Source organism: Amblyraja radiata, chromosome 8 (assembly GCF_010909765.2).
Source record: "Amblyraja radiata isolate CabotCenter1 chromosome 8, sAmbRad1.1.pri, whole genome shotgun sequence".
Classification (NCBI taxonomy): domain Eukaryota; kingdom Metazoa; phylum Chordata; class Chondrichthyes; order Rajiformes; family Rajidae; genus Amblyraja; species Amblyraja radiata.
Window position 1 is genome coordinate 18306616 of NC_045963.1, and position 9385 is coordinate 18316000.

Consider the following 9385-nt stretch of genomic DNA (forward strand, 5'->3'; position numbering starts at 1 on the left):
AGCTTTTAGTCATTATGATAATATCTGTTTATATAACGCTACCAAATTATGTTTGTGAAGTGCCTTAGAATATTTTAGTATCTTAAAATAGTTTTTTAGTGTGATGGCATTCTGAATATTCAGACAGTAATCTGTGAAACTTGAAAAATGACGTGTTGCCATCTGCAAATTGCAGCTATTTTAGAAAGAGAAAAATTGAAGCATGCATGCATGACATTTTAATGCTTTATTTAGATTTACTCCAGGGTCTGATCAGATCTTCTGCAAAAAAATTGTTCAAGATAATGTTGATTACTTTTTTAATGTTGCTGCATTTTCATCTCAAGTTTGCAGCACTTGAAAGAAAGGTAAGGAATATAGGTAAGGAAAATAGATAAGCTCATGAGTCATCTCTCATATACTGTACGTGCCAGATAGTGAGTGTAACTAAGTAGATGCAGAGCAGCATATTTCTTGTTGAGATAGCAATTAAATAAATAGGTGCTCCTTTGGTAAATAATATACAACGCTAGAAGCTATTTTTTTCTTGGCATTGAAACTGCAGGTAAAGGAATAGAAAGACAAAACTGCAATTGCTGTAAATCTTAAAGAAAACACAATGCTGGAAAAACTCGGTTGGTTAGGCCGCATCTGTGGAAATGAATAAACGGTATATCTTGCCTTTGAAGCTCTTATCTAGTTGTATAAGTGCATTGCTGCAGAAGTGACGACATCATAATGATGCCCAATTAAAAAATAAAACAGAGTGTAAATGTATATAAACACAGCAATGACTTGTAAAACGGCTGCAAAGTTACCTTTGTTGGCGTTCCAACTGAGAACTTGGTTAAGTTGCAGAAGACACCTTGCTAGGTACCCGTACAGCAAAGGGGCTGTCATACTGACATGGATCACGCAGGGTGCCAAATCTAGCCTGTGCTCAAAACTAATCAAAATTGAGCCAGCTAAGCCCTTGTGAACTTGGCATAGATGATACTGTCATTTGTGATGATCAGAAATATTCGTGCTTAAGAGATTTAAGTTAAGTTTATGATATTTGAAAATATATAGTTGGTCTTTGAAGTGATCTAGAGTAATTATTTATGAAATGTGCTTGAATTCTTAGAAAGATTAAATACACATTTTGAAGCTATCTGAACACCTTTGATGGATTGAAAAGAAAATTACCCAAGGAATCTATAGCAGGTCCCTGCCATTCAAGCCTGGGATCAAAACAAATTGTACCTACTCTTACCTTGCAGAGTACTAGTGTGAAGTATATACAACAGGTTTCCACTCTACAGAGGTCAACGTTATTTATCCCGTTTAATATAAGTTATCAAGAAAATTATGAAGTAAATTTAAATGGTATTTGAATACGCAAGTTAAAGTGGTGCTTTTCTACGGTCCCAAGGACATGAAGGTCTTCATGAAAACACGAAAATACAATATAATCAACATGCAATAATAATAATAATAATACATTTTATTTATGGGCGCCTTTCAAGAGTCTCAAGGACACCTTACAAAAATTTTGCAGGTAGAGGAAAAACATGTATGGGGAATGAAATAAATAGTAGAGACATGACTAGTACACAAAGTAAAGACAGAATTCAATACAAAACACAATAATAAGGCAATTAATGCACAGATGAAAAGGGAGGGGGACGTGGGGCTAAGGATAGGCAGAGGTGAAGAGATGGGTCTTGAGGCGGGACTGGAAGATGGTGAGGGACACGGAATTGCGGATCAGTTGGGGGAGGGAGTTCCAGAGCCTGGGAGCTGCCCTGGAGAAGGCTCTGTCCCCTAAACTGCGGAGGTTGGACTTGTGGATGGAGAGGAGACCGGCTGATGTGGATCTGAGGGACCGTGAGGGTTGGTAGGGGGAGAGGAGGTCAGTGAGATATGGGGGGGCCAGATGGTGGAGGGCTTTGTAGGTGAGGATCAGGATTTTGTAGGTGTTCCGGTGGGAGATGGGAAGCCAGTGAAGTTGTTTGAGGACTGGAGTGATGTGATGCCAGGATTTGGTGTGGGTGATGAGTCGGGCGGCTGCGTTCTGGACCAGTTGGAGTCGGTTGATGTAGGTGGAGCTGATGCCAAGGAGAAGTGAGTTGCAATAGTCCAGTCGGGAGGAGATGAAGGCATGGATGAGTCTTTCAGCAGCGGGCGGTGTGAGAGAGGGTCTGAGTTTGGCGATGTTGCGGAGATGAAAGAAGGAGGTTTTAATGACATGGCGGATGTGAGGCTCAAGGGTGAGGGTGGAATCAAAGATCACGCCAAGGTTGCGGGCCTGGGGAGATGGGGAGACGGTGCCGTCGATGGTGAGAGTGGGGTTATTGATTTTGCTGAGTGTGGCTTTGGAGCCTATGAGGAGGAATTCTGTCTTATCGCTGTTGAGTTTGAGGAAATTATGTTGCATCCAGGTTTTTATAGCTGACAAACAGGAGTTGATATGGGAGAGGGGATTTGGTGCCAAGGTAGATCTGGGTGTCATCAGCGTAACAGTGGAAGTCCAGGTTGAAGTTGCGGAGTATCTGACCAAGGGGGAGGATGTAGATGATGAAGAGGAGGGGGCCGAGTACGGAGCCTTGGGGAACGCCTTGAGTGACTCTGGCTGTAGCAGAGGTGTGGTTGTGGAGAGAGATGAAGTGGGATCTGTTGGAAAGGTAGGAACGGAGCCAGCTGAGTGCAGAGCCTTCAATGCCGAGGTCTTTGAGTCTGGTGTGCAGGATGTTATGGTTCACTGTATCGAAGGCTGCGCTCAGGTCGAGGAGGATGAGGATGTTGAGGGAACCAGTGTCAGCAGAGGTGAGGAGGTCGTTGAGGACTTTGAGGAGAGCGGTTTCTGTGCTATGGAGGGGGCGAAAGCCAGATTGGAGGGGTTCAAGTAGGTTATACGCAAGGAGGTGGGAATGAAGTTGCGACGCAACGATACGCTCCAGGGTTTTTGAAAGAAAGGGGAGGTTTGAGATTGGGCGGTAGTTAATGAGAGAGGAGGGATCAAGACCAGGTTTCTTTAAGATTGGTGTAACAGCAGCAGTTTTGAAAGCGGAGGGGACAATTCCTTGGGACAATGAGGAGTTGAAGAGATTAGTGAGGTAGGGGCAGAGAACGGGGAGGCAGGACTTCAACAGGGGAGTGGGGAGAGGGTCGAGGGAGCAGGTAGTGGGTTTGGAAGAGCAGATGAGTTTGGAGATTTCAATAGGGGTGACCAGGTCAAACTGGGAAAGGAAGCAGTGTGGAGGAGGGGTAAGGAGGTCAGTGGAGATGTTGAAAGGAGGGGCCTTGGTAGGTGGTGGAGTAGATGCAGGGGAGTCGGGTACAGGGGATAAAGATTGATAGATGGTGCTGATTTTATCAGCGAAAAAGTGGAGGAATGAGTTGCAGAGATCCGGAGTAGAGGTAGGGAGAGTGTTGGCTCGAGGCTTGAGGAGGTTGGCCACTGTGGAGAAGAGGGTTCTGTGGTTTAGGCAGGGATCGGTGAATATGGAGGAGAGGTAGGCAGATTTTGCAGCAATGAGGGCATCTTTGTAGTCAGTGAGGTGGAGTTTGTAAGCTTCAAGGTGGACTGTGAGAGATGATTTATTTGTGAGTCGTTCAAGTCGGCGACCAGTCTGTTTCAGTTTACGAAGTGCAGGGTGAAGATGTGTTGAAAGTTACGGTTCTTGTTTTGAGGGGGGCCAGAGTGTTGAGGGAGGTAGACAAGGTGGAGTTGAGATGGTTTGTGAGATCATCAGGTGAGATGGGGGTTGAGTCCAGGGGGAGAGTGGTGGAGTGCAGGTCAGAGAGATGGTGGGGATCAATGGATTTTAGATTACGGAAGGGGATTTCTCGGAGGAAGCGGGGGCGAGGTGTCGGAGAAGGGATGGTGAACCGTATAAGCTTATGATCAGAGAGGGGGAAGAGGCAAGGATGGAGGTCGAGTACCGGTTGATTTGTGGAGCAGACCAGGTCAAGGATGTGACCTTTGTCATGGGTGGGAAAGGTGATGTGCTGAGTGAGAGAGAAGTTGTCAAGTAAGAAGGCGAATTCAGATGCGAGCTTGCAGGTGGGGGAGTCCATGTGAATATTTAAGTCACCAAGTAGCAGCAGACGTGGTCGGGGAATATGAAGTGAGTTTTAAATGACACTCCCCCACTCCCAGCAATCACAGTTTATGAAGCCAATTTTAACCTGCCTCATGTCTCACCCTTTAAAAGAGATGATATTTGACTCTCACTGTTCATACTGGTATGATTTTCCCTGTATTATTCACCGTACACTTTTTTCCGTCGCCAACCACTGGGTACTTTTCTCTTCAAATTAGTGTTGCCCTCGCTCCACAATAATTCAACCTGATATCCACTTCAGAGTAGTACACTTCTCTCCTCTCAGTTTCCTCGGTACACGTGACAATTAACTAAACTAAACTCTGCCCATTCTCAACACAGAGCCGTCATTTCATTCCATTGTCAAACTTATCCTGCAGGTAGTATTACACTCAACACTTCCCTATGTTCATCTGCCTTCCTAGTCCCCCCAATTTAGTTTATTCCTCTTTTTATATAAATTATCATTAATTGCATCTAGAAATACAAAAATGCCTGATTTACCTTCTACGCTGCCTATTCAAACCTTTTTAACCTTTAAGAAGCATAATAACATTGCTAGCTTCACCTTAGTAAGAAAAGTAAATGGTAGAAGTACTACAGACGCTTCAATATGTTGCCTCTCCTCCATTTCAGTGGTAAAAATTATAAAGAAATGTGTAACTAAAAAGATTTTGCAATAAAGGTGTGGCTATGACCTTACCAAAATTTTCTGCTTGCACATCCAGAATAATACATCATTTTTATTCTGTATTTGTAAACAGTTACTTAAAAGTAAATTTTGCTTGGGGGCGAATATATTACTTTTTTATATAGACTGTGATTTGATGTAATTGGTTTAAAGGGAATTTCACACAGCATTCCTTCATCATTCCTGAAAATGGTGAAATGTACTTGTTGGTCAGTCTGGAAAGAAGAAGAGTTAATTCGATTGATTGATTGATTGATTATACCTTTAATAATCCTTTACAGGAAATTACAGTGCCACGACAGCTTCAAGACAGACATAACACCACACATTTCCTCAAATGGCTTCCATACTTAACAAGTTAAAATACAAGTTAAAATACAAGTTAAAATACAATTAATTAAAAAAAAAGTGCAGTTATTTATGCGCATTATATAACCTTATAGCAGCTGGTAAACAGGACTTCCTATGTCTCTCAGTTTTGCACATTGGTGCAATCAGCCTCTGACTGAAGATTTTTTGGATTCCTTTGGATTCTCGCACCATTGACACAAAAATCATTACAAAGAACCAGTGTGATTTTATTTTTGGACAATAAATCCTCTGCTTATACTGCGATATGTTCCTTTACATCTCATGACACCATGGTTGATTCTTCCCCAGAGTGTGAGCTTTGTACTGTGCAAATTTTCCCTTTAATTTTGCCGTAGAAATATACTAATGTAATCATTCTGCATGACTGTCACAGCTTGAAAATAATTTATTCAATTGATTTGTAAAAACATACGTTCAAATACAGTATGACTTTAAATGCTATTTGTGTAAAAATCCAATTGTTGACCTCAAATGTCTAATTTTTGGACATTATGAAGCTTTTAAAAAAGCATTAAAGCACAGAGCTTTGGCCCTGTCTCCATTGACAATGTGGTACATTGAACAATATGTATTGTACATATTTGGTGAAGGAAACAAATAAGTATAGTTATTTTGGGATATCACGATGTGGTTGTATAAAACATTGGTCATACAGCTCTTTGAGTATTGTGTGCATTTCTGGTTGCTACAATACAGGAATGTTGTGGCAGCAATAGAGAGAAAGAGAGAGAGAACGGGAGATTCACCAGGTTGTTGCCAGGCTGTAGTTATAAAGGTAAATTGTTTATTCTCACTGGAGTGTAGAAGCTGTGATTTTATAAAGGTTTGTAACATTGTAAACATCATAATTAACATAAACAATTTCTCTTTGTCCAGGGTAGAATCTAAACCGGAGGACATTGGTTTAAGGTGAAAAGGGAGAAATTTGGAGGAGATCTAAGGGGTTAGGTTTTCACAGTGTGGTGGTTATCTGCAAACAGCTGCCATGGGAATAGGTAGAAGCTGGTACATTAACATTTAAATGGTACTTGCACAGGTAGTTGGATAGACCCCCAATATTGCGTACTGTGTTTGCAATGCTGCAGAGAATAAAATATATAGCTCAACATTAAATATATGATTTCTTCTCCAGCTTTCAAATTTCCTTGATTTTATCTATTTTGTTAATGCTATCCCAGATAGTAATTTGCTGAATGATTCCAAATTCTGCGTATACACCCTTTATATTGGTCCCTTTTCTATAATGTATAGTCATTATGCATTTATTTATTCTTCACCTATGCTTTGAAGCTTCTTATCTCTATCTTTCCCTCTTGCATCATTTAAACATTTGTAGTCCAAGCCAGGGGCAATTGATTACTCTCCATTTGACATTGGCTTTTTGCAAATTATGTACTGTCTGCATTAGGTAGACTCAAAATGCTGGCGTAACTCAGCGGGACAGGCAGCATCTCTGGAGAGAACGAACGGGTGATGTTTTGGGTCGAGACCCTTCTTCAGACTGCATAAACTGTCTGCATAATATGCCTTCACATTTTTGAAAATGAAGCTGCATAGTAATCATCACATCCTAAATGAAAAGAATACCAAAGCACATTGTGCAGAACAGTACATAGTTTACAAATTTTTCCACTTGATTCAATTCAGATTGGAACAGAAGGATCTCGATCTCTTGTGATGTCATGTATGTGTTTTTTAAAGCAACCAAATATGATATATCTTCAAAAATGCCGTAGAAGGTGTGGAAACGGGTCTTTCACCCCATCAATTACGCACTGACCATCAACCACCCATTTACATTACATTAATCCCATTTTTATTCCTATCCCAAGTTGTTAGCAGATTCTACTACTGACCTACCAAGGGCAATTTATACTGGCCATTTAACGTCTCAACCTGGACATCTTTGGGATTTGAGAACACCCAGAGGAAACCCATGTACTCATTAGCAGAATGTGCAAACTCAACACAGATACCAACCAAAGTCTGGAATGAACCCACATATCAGTGAAGGCACCAACTCTACCAGCTGTGCCACCGTATAGGCATGTATGTACTGTTCACTGTTCCAGGAGCAATCCATGCAAAGAACGTGAATGACAGTAAACATTGGGATCAGTGAGCGTTTAACATATTCGGTCTGGACAAGATGTTTATTCCGAAAGAATTAGACAATGAACTTCATCGCCTAATGAACTTGATTGCAGTTTAAAAACAAAATGTCTTTGCAGTGTTGATTCAAACTAGTTTGTATGGTATTAAATACATTATGGTTGTCAGACTTTTTAAGTGTTGATATTCTCAAAATCAGGTCATGAGTACAAGCTCTACTCCAGAGACCTCATCTTGTCTGTCATTTTGTTCAGAGTCCCACCCTCCGAACAACTGCGCCACCGACCGGAACGCGCCCCGGTCGACCTGACTCGCCCCAAAAGCCTCCCAGGGATGGCAAGGCCTGTCTGGGCCGAAGGAGCCTCAGTGGTGGTGATGATGGGAGCCTCGGCGGCAACGGGAGCCATGGCGGGGGCATCGAGGGCCTCAGTGGCAACGGGAGCCTCGGTGGTGGCGGGAACATCGCGGTCGATGAGCGTTGAGGGGGGATGGGGACCTGGCATGGGGGGACCACTGAAGAACAAAGGGACCCAGTGTGGGGGTGGGGGGGGGGGGTAGTTTAGAATCCTCTGCCCAGGGGGATAAGTCTTTGCTCATTTGTTTCGGTGAAGGCACTGTACACACGGCAACCAGACAACAGTCGCTTGTCTTTTTCTTTTTTGTTTTCACCTTTAATTTCAAGTTTTCATGTACCTTGTGTGTTGTGTCTGTTGGCAGACCAATTTCCCTCTGGGGATGAATAACGTTTTATCATATCGTAATTGCAGCACAGCAGAAAAAGCATTAACTAAAGACTTGTGCATAATACGTAGAAGTGCCGGATAGGTCTCTTGCAACTGGCTAACATTTCGCTCCATCCATTGATACAAAAGTAGATTATTTGGTAATTTATTTTGTTGCTGCTTGTGAGATCTTGCATTGTGCCAGCTGACTGCACCACAACATTTACTATACTTCAAAATTGCCTTCATTGGCTGTGCACCCGTTTAGAACATCTATGACACTATATAAATACAACTCTGCTTTTCTGCCTAGATTCTTAAAACAAATTCTGTCACAAAATATTGGGATATTGGAAGAGAAATTCACAGCATCGATGAAACTTTATTCCACCTGTGCCATTGAGCTACCTTGTCAATCTATTTAGTGAGCCATGTTGGCCTCCCCTATTTTTTGGCTTCGTTTCGGCTTCCACTCTTTCACAAGTGGGTATCGTCCCTTTTTATAATCTCATCCTGCCTTGAATACCAATTCTTACTGTGAAAAATGTAGCTGAAAGCATGTGATATCAAACTGTATGTTAGCAAATAAACTATGGAATGCAGAGAGTGATCATAATGTTTTATTGTCTTTTTTAGACAATCATACACACATTTCTGAAATTTCTGCTTTGCAACATCTTGCTCAATACACAAGTTCAGACATTGCTTAGGTTCAAATGGATTTTTCTGGACTGGAAATAAATTGTTCAAAGTCATATATAAACGTCACACTTTATAAAAGTATAGAATCAAGAGTGTTTTATTGTCATATGAACTGAAACAGAACAATGAAATTCTCACTTGCAGCATTAACATTGCACTGATAGTAATGGGAACTGCACTTAAATGACAGCAAACTGTTTTGAGGGACAGCTCTGCCGGGCTACTCTCTGTCTAATTGCACATCTGTACAATAGTATCAACAGGTGTGTGGGGTGGAAGATTGCAACCTTCACGTGGTTCGCCCTGTTTTGACGAATGCAATTAACCCAGCGTGCATAATCAAATAAGATCAAATAGAACAAGTTGTCCTACAACTTTAGGCAGCACACGCCATAAGCAAGAAGAAGAACAGGTGTGTGGGACCTGTTATCGGATGAAAAAAAATCCAAATAAGTTGTGGAAACACGCATTTATCAATGTCGAGAAAATATTAGGTGTGTCAGAACTCCATGCTATTCCTAGTCTCATTTTTTAAGCATCATTGGATCCATAAAGAAGGATGGATTGTGTCATAAAAATCTCCCTTCCAATTAGCATCCAAGGCAGAAAAAGCATGCTTCTTTAGGACAAAATAATCCCATTAGTGGGTCTTCTGAGAACAAATGCAACACTTAAGTACTGATTGATTAACAGATACACCATGCAAGCAGATTCTTTGG